Source organism: Mus caroli, unplaced genomic scaffold, assembly GCF_978045245.1.
Source record: "Mus caroli unplaced genomic scaffold, Mus_caroli_1 scaffold_17, whole genome shotgun sequence".
Lineage (NCBI taxonomy): Eukaryota > Metazoa > Chordata > Mammalia > Rodentia > Muridae > Mus > Mus caroli.
Genome location: NW_028227272.1, coordinates 74,392,981 through 74,407,395, shown reverse-complemented (window position 1 = coordinate 74,407,395; position 14,415 = coordinate 74,392,981). Strand labels below are relative to the sequence as shown.

General features: G+C 36.5%; 1 long non-coding RNA gene across 11 annotated transcripts in view; it reads right to left on the bottom strand.

Moving 5' to 3' along the window:
* Positions 1-14,415, bottom strand: part of LOC110311497 (uncharacterized) — a 463,301-nt gene that overhangs the window by 336,765 nt on the left and 112,121 nt on the right. The window contains exon 1 of one of the 11 annotated variants that reach the window (XR_015045737.1): positions 3,779-4,049. The exons of the other annotated variants lie outside the window; for them this stretch is intronic. This is a non-coding gene — a long non-coding RNA (uncharacterized LOC110311497). Of the gene's footprint in view, positions 1-3,778; positions 4,050-14,415 lie in introns of those variants that run through there. 11 annotated transcript variants of the gene reach the window in all.

Here is a 14,415-nt window from a genome sequence, read left to right as displayed (position 1 = left end):
TCTACATGCTTTTATCATACTTTCCCTTCCATGGCAGACTGAAACTTCTGAAAACCTTAGACAATATAAATCTTTTCCTCCATAAGTTGTTTTTGTTGGGCAATGTGATCCCTGTTACATAAAAGTAAGTAACGTACCTCTCCTCCTATTCCCATCTGCAACCAGCCCAACTCTCCACCTACTAACTTAAAACAGATGTCTGGGAATGAACTCACAGTACGGCATTTCATACACTGTCCAAACTTTATTGCTGAGGATGGCCTGCCAATATTGTTTTCATCATATCCACCATCACTGTTTCTCCTGCCCAACCCCACCATTTGAAAGTATTTCAAGATTTAGTTTGCCCTGAAGATGTCATGTGATATCTCCATTTGATATGTCTTGTACTCTCAGCATCCATCTTTGACAGACCTGTTAACCATGGATAGTCCTTTCCTTTTTCCTCTCCCACTGAAAACTCTTTTTTAATTTATTTTTTATTAGATATTTTCTTCATTCACATTTCAAATGCCATCCCCCCGAAAGTCCCCTAGTGGGTGAGTAAGAGAGCAGGCTGCTGAAAATTCTTAAAGAGAATTTGAGAACTTGAACCCAAAATCTATGATATTAATAAAAGCTTCTTATGATTTCAGAAATGTGAGCACCCCAGCAAAGCGCTCTGTGTACATTCATCTCTTACCACACCTTGTTTACAAGCTGGAGTAGGACACAATCTACATATGTTACTTCATGCCAGGCTTTCTCCTCTCAATGGCTGAATGTAGTAAATATGCCACCAACCCTGGCATGAAAAACTCCCATACCTTTTATATAGCTTCTTTTGGACATTCTCCAACTCAAAACAACTACCCTTCATGACACGGATGAAGACGTTCTCCTTGACTGACTTACTCCTGTTGCAGAAAGTTCTCACTAAGCAACAACCTTAGCATTCAGATAACTCATTGCTTTCACACCTTGGATGTTAGCATACTGTTCCTGCCTTACCAACTTCATGAGTATGGTTGCAATTCACTGAGATACTAAAGGAATTTGGGGATGAAGAAAATTAGTTCATAAGCACATGATTTATCTCGAAACTCTACAAAGAATCAACAGCTAGTCTAAACAGTTACTGAGTTCTTGATGGTTTTTGAGTGCCACTTCAAAGTGCAGTCTTCTAAGATTCACATCATTATGCCATAGGCACAGTCAAGTATGAAAGGAACAAAGTACCAACATAGGACAAATCCATTAAGTCAAATATTGACAGACATAAGCCACTTCTTGGACTTTGGCTGGAACCAAACTTGAGAAAACAATTTCAAGGTAACTCTGAACTCCAGAATTTTGGAAGAAGAAAAACAATCAAAATAAATTGTATGCTCGGCTTAAATAAAACTGGCACCATTTCTGAGTAGAGTTTAAAGATCTCTCAGCTGCCTGCTTTTTTCATATCAAAGTTAGATATACAGAAAGCTTGTGAATTGCTTATGCTTCAGTAAATAAAAAAAAAATTTAAACTCATTTAATGTTTTTCATGGGCAGAGTTAAAACTGGACATACATAGTGTCACTGGCACAAGGGATTTTTTTCTGTAAACCAAGCATGATTCGTTAGTTAACTAAGATACCTATCAAAACATGCATGCTGGGGAAATGAAAAGCCTTAGAAATTAAGATATGCCAAGGCAAGTCAAAATGAAAAAGTCATCACATCCCTCCCGTGAAATTTTGATCTAATGATTTCACACCATTTACTCTAGTGTTTACATAATAATTAAAACCAAGTCTAAATTTAGTTCTTAATTTTAAAAATAATGATAGCATATAACATCATTTTCACTGTAAAATTCACACACATAGCTCCATAAAAACATCCATATATATTTTTCTATTTTGTATAATTTAATTTATTTCCCCGACAGTTAGTGTTTAATGTGTATAATATGAGAACAAGATATATTAGGTGCATGAGCATCTATGGTTTGGAAAGCCCAAGTGATTTAAGCAGGGAGGTAATGGGGAAGAAGAGGACAAAGAGGGAAAGGGTTTAACCAAGGTTAACCAAACAGAAATGTATATGGAAAAGTCACAGAAATGTGTGATCCTGTTCCTAATTTAAAAATATAACCATTAACACTCACACATGTGCAACGCACAATGTACAAACACCCCCCCACACACACACACAGTCACACTCACAAACACTGTTCCTAGAAGTTACTGGTTATTAAACAAAAGCCCCAGTGCCAACTGTAGAGTACCACTTTTGGAACTGTTGTTCAATGAGGGTCTAGAACCCATTCCCCTAAACAGCAGACCTTGCCATTCTTCTTGGTTTCCTACATTAACCATATGCAGAGGTATCGCTGCAGACACCGCATACCTTGACTGCAAAATACAAATAAAAAGAGCTAGAATCTTCTTCCCTTCTGGCTAATATTAATATTTTTGGAGGATACTATATAAGCCCATAAGGGAAAATACCACACAACAACAGCCTTATCTAACTGAAAACTCCACAATCCACACTACCCACTGGTTAAGCAAGATGTACTCGATTGTCTAATAGTGAGACAGACTCTTATAGGGGTAACAAATTCCTTTTTTTTTTAATTGGCTTATAGGCCTGTCTCAAAGGAGAGCATCCCTCTCTGCTATTATAAATTGTAGACAACACTGAAACCCACAATTGGTCAGTAGGCAGAGAATAGAAGACTTTGGAATGTTCAACCTTAAAGGAGTTATCTAGAACATATTCTTCTCTGAGGCTAAAATCTTTAAGAACCAGAGATAGATAGTAGATGACTTCAAGGAAATAGTTTTCCAGACATAACTGGGCAGATTAACAAATAAACTCGGAGACTGTGACTCATTGCACAAGATCTGAGCAAACTCAAGGCAGAAAAAAGAAAGAAAGAAAGAAGAAAGAAAGAAAGAAAGAAAGAAAGAAAGAAAGAAAGAAAGAAAGAAAGAAAGAAAGAAAGAAAGAAACTCAGAATGCAGGAAAGGACATCATATGGGATTTCATCCCTACCCAAGGAGCCATCAATATTTGACTGCTGTTTAGTGAAGGAAAGTCAGTTTTCTTGTTGGTATGTCAACCACACTCTAGGACAGGCCTGCAATGAAAACTACCCAGCTAACACGCTAAACTTCATATGGTTTTGTTTCTTTGTTTTTAGAATGAAAAAGAGAACATAAAATTGGGTAGGTAGGAAGGTGGGGGAAGATTTTGGGATAGTTGAAGAAATGGAAAGACTATGATAAAAAAAAACATTGTATATAATTGTCAAAGAGCACATCATTTTTAAAACATAATTCAGATATAATACATAATACAAACATAATACAGCTGGTGATTTTGGAAATGTACATGTATATACATATGCATGTAACAACGGTGAATGAACAAAGAAGTCATGAATTTGTAAAAGACTAGGAAGGGTACATAAGAAGATCTGGAGAGAGGAAAGGCAAGGAGAAATGGTGTAATTATATTATAATCTCAAAAGTTTTTTTTTAAAAAGTATAGATTAATGTGTGGAAAAGTAATTGGCTCCAGGAAGGATAGCCTTAAACTATCTTATAAATATTTATATTTCTAGATAATACAAAGATGCTACTTTTAATCAGAGAAGCCTCTTTACTGTAAGAAGTGAGGCTAAAGACACATGACTGCTCAAGGTACTGAGAACACACAACAGCTGAGTGTTTAGAGGTAAACAGGACCTTTGTATCAATCCACCTAAGCTCAGAAGACATTGCACAAGAAACAGAAAGAAAGCAACAACCTGAAAACAGGAAGATGGGGTACAAAATGTCATCTTCTGGGCATGATGCATTATGGGAACTTGAGAGTTGCTGCCATCATATAAATAGTTCTTGCTGAAGACACCAGGTTTCCAAATGTAGCTTCACAGATTGCCCTGGTTAGATCCATTTGGTCGCAAAGCAAAACAAAAACTCAGGAACGTAAGAAAGGAGGCTTGTGGGGAAGAGAGGGTGGTGATGAATGTAGGAGGGTCACAAGGGAGATTGTGATGTAAGAGTTATCAGAATGTACTGCACATATATGTATGAATACGCCAGAAGACAAATTTCACCAACGAAAACACACAGGTCACTTATGAAATGTAGTCTTCTGTCATATGTGTTCCTTCACAATGTTCAAAGAAGTACAAATATTTTAAAGTTTAACATTTAACTAGTCATATCATTTATGCAAGGAAAGTGACAAGTGTAGACGACTTAGTCACGTGAAAGAAAACGACATGAAGCAGGCAACCATGTGGAGTGACTAAATATGATGTAACCTGTCATATTATGAATTATCATTCTGCTGGTATAGTAAGCTATGTGAATATAACTCTATTTGCATTGTTCCTTTGGACATATAAATCTAACTTTTGTTTTAAGCAATATTTCCAAGACATAAATATGGCAAGATATATTAATAATGGTTAATTACTCAGTGTCAGCAAAAAATGATGTAATAAATTTTACTAATATGTGTCAGCCTGAAAAGGAACTTTTCTAATTTTTAAAAATCACCTCCCACTAAGAAGATAGTAGCAAACAATAGGCTTTTGAAAACTGACTTGTAAGACAACTCCCATTTTTCGGCTTTAGTGCCTCAAACACTAAAACTGGAATAAACTAATATTAAAGTACAAAAAATTATTCTCTGCTCATTAAATATGTTCTTAAATTACAATAAAATTTATTCCTTCAGTAATGCATATCTCTGAAATTAACTTAACTGATACAAATTAAGACAATTAGGTTAGTAATACAAACATATTTTTGGATAATTATAATTTATTAAATGAAATCTCTAAAACATATGCATATATATGTAGATATATCAACAACAAAAGACATCTATTTTGAAATGATGTTGAATAATTTTAATTTAGTGTTCACTACTAATATATATTTTTCCAAAAACAATTTTTATTAGATATTTTCTTCATTTACATTCCAAATGCTATCCTGAAAGTCCCCTTTACCCTCCCCCTGCCACCCACTCCCACATCCTGGCTCTAGCATTCCCCTGTACTGGGGCATATAATCTTCACAAGACCAAGAGCCTCTCCTCCTAATGATGGCCAGCTAGGCCATCTTCTGCTACATATGCAGCTAGAGACACAAGCTCTGGGGGTACTGGTTAGTTCATATTGTTGTTCCTCTTATAGGGTTGCAGACCCCTTCAGTTCCTTGGGTACTTTCTCTAGCTCCTCCATTGGGGGCCCTGTGTTCCATCCAATAGATGGCTGTGAGCATCCACTTCTGTATTTGCCAGGCACTGGCATAGCCTCACAGGAGACGCTATGTCAGGGTGCTGTCAGCAAAATTTGGCTGTCATGTGCAATAGTGTCTGGGTTTGGTGGTTGTTTATGGGATGGATCCCCAGATGGGGCAGTCTCTGGATGGTCCTTCCTTCTGTCAGAAGAAGGAAGACCAAAGTGTGGATACTTTGTTCCTTCCTAGAATGGGGAACAAAATACCCAAGGAAGGAGTTACAGAGACAAAGTTCGGAGCTAATATATTTTTGAAGTAAAATAATTTGCTTCTAAATTACAATTTAATCTTAATAAACTAAGTAAAACATGGATTGCACTGATGGTTCTAATTATTCTTCATTCCTAATACTCATTTGCAACACTGTTGCTATTCATTCATACTTTTAGTCTGTGTTTTAGACTAGTTGCCAGTCTATAAATAGACCACTCAATTTTAGAATGTGGTTTTACCTCACCTCACCTAATGTGTAGATACTGAAGTATGCCAAATTGTTGAATGAAGAAAAATGGTGTTGTCATGCTCCTAGCAGGAAATTAAGTGAGACAAAAAATATGATTATACTTTTCCATGGTGAAATTATTGCTACCATCTGGCTCTAGTTCTTCCTGCAGTTGCCATTTTGGATTGCCTTCCCTATAAAGAAGTCGGAAAGGATTTGATGGTGAAATTGGAGAATAAAGTCTTGACCTTGGGAGATATATGAGATCACAGTCTGTCTTGTTTTGAAGAACACATGAAGAGATAAACTCTAGTAAATTAAATATTTGAGTCCTGTTAATGGCTATGTATCTAGGCCCACCTTATAAATTGTAATTATAGAATTTATAAGGTGAATATACATAATGCATACATACATACATACATACATACATACATACATACATACATATTTTTCTCAACAGCCCTCCTGGATTGGCATAGTTAGTACCATTTCACTGTTGGTCAATGGAAGAGGGCATGAAACTAACAGAGCGAGCATCAAACATTCCAGTGCAGTTCCAAGCACAGCAAAAGCTAAAACTTGGAGCAGATGAAAGAGAAGAGGATCAACTCATATTTCCTTTTACATGGCCAAGAAAACAACTTGATTTTACAGTTTGGTGTATTTAGAGGACACAGTAGGGTTACTAGGAGTCTCAGGCCTTCTCTGTAGCTTTAGAGATCCCAAGGGCTCACAGCTAGTACAGAACATATTTCCAAGAAGGGGCACCCAAAGGCAGATTTTTTTACCTACCAGACTGACCAGAATTATTTCTCAGAGACATGGGAATATCAAGGGAAGAATTACCTGAATCATGGGTTGCCGTTGAGGTTAGGTTTGCCCTTGGGGAAAGACTTACAGGATGTCTGTAGAGCAACACTGCAGAGATGGAGTCTGAAATTTCGTTTGTTCACTTCAGCTTTAAGGCACTCTCGCTGCACCATATTGACCTTCACATTCCCGCCAGAATGGAAATAAAGGTCTATATTCATAGTTTTAGTTAACTTTCGCCTATCAACAAAAACATTCTCATGAAGTAAGATTTTTGTAACATTGCACATCTGTGTGCATGTTTGTGTGCATAAGCACGCACGTTCACAAATGTGAGCCTAAGCATACATACTAAGCACCCACCGATCAGAGGACAATCTTAAATTTTGACCCTAACCTTTCACTTTTCTTTTTGGCAGTAAGTGGAACACTGAGATCATAGAATGAGATTGCCACACCCAGTTATGTGTGAGTCCTAGGGAATCTTAGATTCTCACAGCAATCATTTTATCATGAGATGACTCCATTGAAGAAAGTATATGTAAAATAAATATTGCCAACCATCCAATAAACTCGATTGCATGAGATCATCAGATATATTATAAACCTTCTAGGCAGATAAATGCACAAAGAACTCTGGAATGTATTATTATGATGATGTTATTGTTATTGTTCTTGCTATGGTGGTGACAGTATTAACCTTTTAAAGCTGTTCCCCAGTTTAGTTAACTAAGACCAAGAAGGCAGCCCTAGAAACATATATAAGCAGGCAGCACTGAAGAGACTCAGAAGGTTATATTTGTGTTTATTCTTTCATGAGTACCTGTAACAACACTGTTTTAAATAGAAGAGTCCCTGATTTTGAGAAGGATCAGGAAAAATGATGAAGATATGAGGAGTGTAAGAGGGCTGATGGAGAAGGGGAGTATAATCACTCCCCTTTCTAAAGTATAAGCAATTATACCTCAATTATGATTGTTAATTAAAATAAAGAGTGATACTTTGTAATGAAACAGCAATCAGGCACTTCAAAGACAAGTCAGCCTTAAGATTGTATTTATACAAAGCAGACAGAGACTGTGTTTTCCATTAGTGGTCTGGACACCTGGTACACAAACTCCAATAAGAAAACATAATTGAAATCAGGTTACATGTGTCTGCCATATAATCAGGACTTGGAATTCTGAAAACTATGAAACAAAAGAGATAAACATGTCTTTATAACATCCCTGTTACGTGTGCCAACATTTCTGTCTTCAGTTGAATTGCTCTGGTGGCCATTTCAGTAAGTTTTAAAAATCATGTTCCACTTAGGAAAACACTTTGCATTACAAAAATCTAATTATGTTATACACAAGCCACAGAGGCAATTATCCTTCATACAGACTTCTTAATCTGTATTAGTGGAAACATGATACTTGGAGATGAGAAACTCACATGTAATTACCCAATGTCAACAGCCGCTAGCCTCATCTTGGAATGATCACATTTAAGGCATCACGCAGTGCCGTGCGTCTTTGTGTGAATGGTTTATATGTGACCAGATGAATGCATATAGGGGGTTGCACACATATGTGGAGGCCATGGGTGTTGCGCCTCGGGTGCTGCCCACTCTATTTAGGCCACTGAAACACATGGTCTGCCTGACTCCATCTCTTCCCAGCAGTGGTATTAAAAACGCATGCCACCAGCTAGATTTATTTTCTATGCAAGTTCCAGAAATCAAGTTCAGGTCCCCATCCATACATGCAAACATTTGTTTGGAAGATCTCTAACCCCACCCCTTATTGTCTGCTTCCAAATTACCATGCTGATCTATATTTCTGAGGACTTAGAAATGTAGTCAGATTTTGTCATGAGAATTACGTAAGACTTTATACTATGATTAATTCATAATGTGTTTCACTAAACCAAATACTTAAGTTAGTAATGGGTTTCTTTATATATACAGAGAGGGGTGGTATAGGTATAGGTATAAGTATAGGTATAGGTATAGGAATAGGTATAGCTATAGCTATAGCTATAAGTATAGCTATCGGTATAGCTATAGCTATAGTCTAGAGGTTAATTACATCCTCAATATTAAAGGAACTTGGGAACTTTGTGAGTATTTCTGCATCACAAGTAAGCAGATCCCACTGAAAGGGGAATTGATTTATTTTTTAATATGTACAGTGTTTCATTCCTCTTGATTTAACTGAATTTCTTGAAGCACTGACATAACACCCAGGTTTCAGCTCGTCCACCTGCTCATTCCACCACAGTAAAGAATTTTACCATAGTTATCACAAGCATTCGTTCTTAAAACAGCTTCTCTGACTGCAGTTCATTACTTATCTATTTGGCTCTTCCTATGAGGGCCGGTATTTCCACCATTTCCTTTTCAACTTCCGTCCACAACTGGACATATTTCACCGTGACATCGCATTTCCTCACAGAGGACATCCATCCTCTTCCTGATCCTTACTGACCTGGAACGAGTCACCTCCCATCTGCAGGACAAGAACTTGACGTGTTTTATCTATTTGGGAGGGTCAGGAGTGACTGTAAAGTTTCCATGAATAATAATCTTGTCCTTATCTGTGAAATGCCACTGTTATTGTAACCATGTATGGATGATGGTGATTTTTTTGACAAGCAATGGAAAGGTTACAAAATAGCAGCTTGTATGTCTAATCCTTTTAATATACATCAGGAAACTTCACTCCTTCTGTAGAAATTGAATCTCTACAGGAAAGGAAAATTCTGTCCTTCATATCAAATCATAAAATATACACTACTAATTAAAGCAGGAGCAGGATAAGAATGTTAACGGAACACCTGCACATACATTCTAATCTCAATATTTTGGCTGATCACCCACCAAATGTTTGCAATGAATGTGTGTTTATTATTCTAAATGGGGAAATATTTTATATTAGCCCATAAATATTTCATCGATGACATTCACTGTATATTACATACCAAATACTTGTCACCAACCAACATAGCTCATTAAAAGACTTAATAAATGATCTGTTCTTATACACCAATTTCACTTCAGAAATTTTTTACATTTCTTTTTACCTATTGCTGCCTTATTTTTTTCATTTTTGCTGTCTTATTTAAATTATCACTTTCTAACGCTAAATACATTTATGATACTGTCCTGAATATTAAAAGAAATGGTAATTGGGCACCCCAAAACTTATAAACATATAGAATAAATTTCTCTGCAATGGTAGACTACAAATCAGTTGGAATTAATCATGGTTTCCTCCACACAACACAAATAGTTATAACATGGTTTATAAAGTAAGCAAAGTTCATATGCGCTCCTGATCTTTTCACACTTTCGTGCTAATCCTCAAGTCACAGGTTCTAGACTATGAGGCAAATGTGAATAATAAGTAACAAATCAGAGAGCAAGACACTTGAAAAACATTAGTTGATGGTATTGAACAGCTTGCTATGATAAAATTTGCAATATTTAAAATAAAGAAGAAATCATTTGACAGTAACTATATTTGTTTATATTAAATCACCATTGCTTAACTGAAATGAAGTAACCAGATCATCCCTCAACACATGAAAGTGTACAGTTAGGCTGAAAATCAAGACTCCATGCCAGGTCTGAGTAGACAGAATGCAGACATCTAGGCCATGACAGTCACCATTTCAGATTGAGAATATTCATTATCACCTTGGCCATATGTAGAGTCATCGGGAAAACAAACATCTCAGTGTGTCTGTGAAAGATTTTCTACATTAGATTAAGTGAGAAGGAAAAATTCATTCTAAGTTTGGACAATACTAGGCCATGGGCTCAAAGTCTCAGACTGCATTTTTAAAAGTATGGAGAGAAGTCTCAGCATTTAAGTGACTAAGGACCTGGTTTTGTTTCCCTCTTACACATCAGGCATCTTACAAAGGCCTATAACTTCAGTTCCAGAGAATCAAACACCCTCTTCTGGCCTCCAGGAGTATATATGTATATATATATATATATATATATATATATATATATATATATATATATATATATTCAAGTCTACTAAGAAAGCAATTCACCTGTAGGATATTAACTGGTTCCTTTGTAAGTGGACAGTTTCTATTCTAGTAAAAGAAGGTGAATGAAGGTGGCTTAGATAAAGAATGGAACATCTGTTCTAACAATAGATATATCTCTATAGAAGAGACATGACAGAGGAACCACATGTCCTGGTTCTAGGTTGTCTGTGTTTGAGGCAACCTGGATGTTCTAGATTGTCTTTTTCATACATTTTCTTTTCATTCTTCTCTCAAACACTGCATCCAGACCACTCTTTCTCTCCCTCTTCTCCTCTCAGTCCCTCCTCACCACCTCCCTCAAATCTACTCCTCTATTTCCCTTCAGAAAAGAGCAGCTTTCACAGATATCAACTGAACATGGTATAGCAAGTTACAATAAGACTAGGCACAGACCCACATATGAACGCTGGACAAGGTAAAACATCTTTTTGTTTGTTTGTTTGTTTTTAATGAAATTCCAACTTTATTTTATCATTTTCTTTCGTGATGAAAAAAGATTGGATTTACTATTGTAGGTACTAGGATGTTTCTACATTATTAGTTTACCAGAAGTTGTTGTTGTTCTCTTGTGTGTGTGTGTGTGTGTGTGTGAGAGAGAGAGAGAGAGAGAGAGAGAGAGAGAGAGAATAGGAATCAGGCTATTAGCCTTGGCTGGTCTAGAAGTTTATCATGTAGACCAGGTTACTTGTGAACTGAACTTGTCATGGTACCCCAGCATGTTATTTTACTTAACTTTCTCATTATGCTGTGTGGTTGCTTATTGAATTGCAAATAGATTGTCAAGGCTATGAAGTTAGGTAAAGGAAAACAATACTAAGAAATACAAATATTTTATAAATACTCCATTGTGTCATTTTGTTTCTTCTTTAACATCTGACAATCTTCGCTGGATCAATGTATTTCATCTACAGACACTGAAGGAGAAATTAACTGTACAGTTAGTAAGCTATGTTGGTATAGAACATTTGCCATGAGGTGTACAGAATTGTATCTTTCATCGATTGATATGTTGATGTTATATCCTGTAGCAACAGCTCTTCTAGGCATGAGATATTTTCCTTGATAACCTAATTATGTCTTTATTGTCCTTGATGTTCATCTTTCCAGAGGAAATGACATCAAGTGGAAAGAGTGTGGCCAGACCTTTGGTGATATCACTACTGATCTTGTTTGTTTCCCTTCAGGCTAGCCCCTTCTCTTTAGTACTTATTTTGGTGGCCATAGGCTTATTACTTATTAATCATTAGTTTGGCATTTCTTCAAAGAATACAAATGTGGCATTATAATTTTCAGCAGACCTTCCAGTTCCACTAACTTGTTTTATTTGGCTTTATTTGCATTTCTTTTTCATAGGTGTGGCTGATTTCTGCGTTTCTATCCTTCTGTTTGTTGCTTAAAGTGAACAGCTGTGATTTTTGTACTCTTCCAAAATCTCTCTTTCTCATTGTTCAGCTCCAATCATCTTTTCTCCTCAGCAAGAAATTCAATTTATTTTCTCCACATTATCTCTCTTGGTAAAGGAGATGGAAACGTTTTTAAGTCCTGAAATGGAATACTCTACTCGTTGACATCAGGCGCTTCCATTTTCAAGCTTGATATCACGAAGGCACTGATAATTGGTTTTCTTATTGTTCTCGTCTGCTCAATCAATATTTTCTTGTCAGTCAGATGTAAATTAGTAAGATTAGATTTCATATGTTCTTGAAGGCAGGATATCACAACACAATTTAGTAAGATTTTTGCAATCAATATTCATTTGTACTGTTTACACACTAGAAATTACCTAGGGGGGAAATGTCACAGGAACATAGCCCATACCACCTAGCTTTAGAGAATGTTAATCAACTTTTAGAATTTGGTTGCTCAGAGAGTAGAGAAAAGATCAATGTTTACTAAATGTTATTAACTTTGTAATAACTGTTATACATTTATAAAATATATAAATTTAATTATGGAGAAATTGAAAATGACTAGTTGTAAGCAGAAATTTTGAAAAGGAAAATCCATCGGGGAATTAGAATATGTTTCTCCGGTGGGTGAGGTGTGGGTGAGGTTGGGAAGATGAGGAAAAAGATGATGAGGGATTGAGAAAGGAATGGAGTGAGGACCATTTGAAGGGCATGGCTAAAACCTAGTGCAATGGAAATGCATGAAATCTCTGAGAATGACCCTAGCGAGATTACTAGTAATGGGGGATATGAATCTTGAAATGGTCATCCTGTGTAAACAGGCAAGGCCTCAAATAGAAGACTTGGCACACCAACCCAGCCACAAAACCTTTGACAAAGAGATTGTCCTCACTGCAAAGTATTCTAGGACTGGAACTTAGCATAGTTGTCAACAGAGGGACTAATGGGAGTAGGTGAAGAGTACCTTATAGCCAAACATTAGACAGAACTCCTGGAATCCTGTGGAGGATGGGGGAATGACAGGAGGAGAGTTCAGGAACACCACTGGAATAGGAAAACATGGCTCACAGAATCAATGACTATCACCCATCGGGGCTCACAGAGATCAGGGAGCCTATATTTTTCTGACCTAAGCCCTCTGCATATATGTTGTGACTGAGTAGTTTGCTGTTCTTATGGAATTCCTAACAGTGGGAGCAGGGGTGTCTCTAAGTCTTTTTACTTGCTTGTGGGAACCTTTTCCTCCTACTGGATTGCCTTAACCATTCTTGATATGATGATATGTCCTAGTCTTATTGTTGCTTGTTATACCTTGTTTTGTTCATGTCATTGGGAAGCCTACTATTTTCTGAAAGGAGGCAGGGGGAAGGGCTGGATATGAAAGAAAGAGAAGAGATGGGAGGATAGGTTATGTGGACGTGAGGGAGGTGAAAGTGCAGTTCAGATGTAATATATGAGAGAATTTAAAAAGAGAAAGGAAAGATACATACTGCATATCTATCTATCTATCTATCTATCTATCTATCTATCATCTATCCATATATATGATGTATTTATATATATATGTCATATATATACATATATGATATATATATATATATATACCATTTTGTCATCTATCAATCTTTGATCTATCTACCATCTATCATCTAGCTAGCTAGGTTCACTAGCTCTACATTTATCTAAGATAGTTATTTAAATATAACATAGAAAGTTACATTTTAAATTTCACCAGTTTGAGTTATTGAAGTAATTCCAAATCACATCAAGAAAAAAAAATGTGACCTCTGAATGCATCACTCAAAATAAGACCTGAGGCTTTGGGGATGAAACTTAATAGTGGAGGATTTTTTAGCATGTACAGGACCCTTGTTTGCTCTCCAGTGTCTCAAAAGTTAATGCTCTTTTAAATTCTGCCTCTTGAAGTTCATCTAGGTAATTCTCACTGATAGGCACTTTGTCAGGAGTGGTTGGTTTAGGAGAGAAGATACTGCATTGATCTTTCATATTGTTGATATTTTTGTGATGAAATATGGAATTCCTCTGTTAGCTCTGAGTTTGTTATGTCCAGAGCAAGATGAGACAAAGAGAGGATGGTGAAGTCAGGTGGGCAGAGGGCACTGGACTGCATACATGATGTACTTCCTTTTCTAAGACTCAGTACCTATTTTTACTCTCTCTTGGTATGCTTTCGAGGTTTGTTTTGGTTTGGTTTGGTTTTTTGTTATTGTTGTCATTTTGTTTGGTGGGGGGTTGTGTTTGATTTTTGTTGTTGTTGATTATTTGCTTTAGACACACAGAGCTATATGTGTATAAGCATATGTGTTTTTGAGAGAGAGCAAGAGAGCAAGAGAGAGAGCAATAGCAAGAGAGAGAGAGACAGACAGAGAGACAGAGAGACAGAAATAGAGAG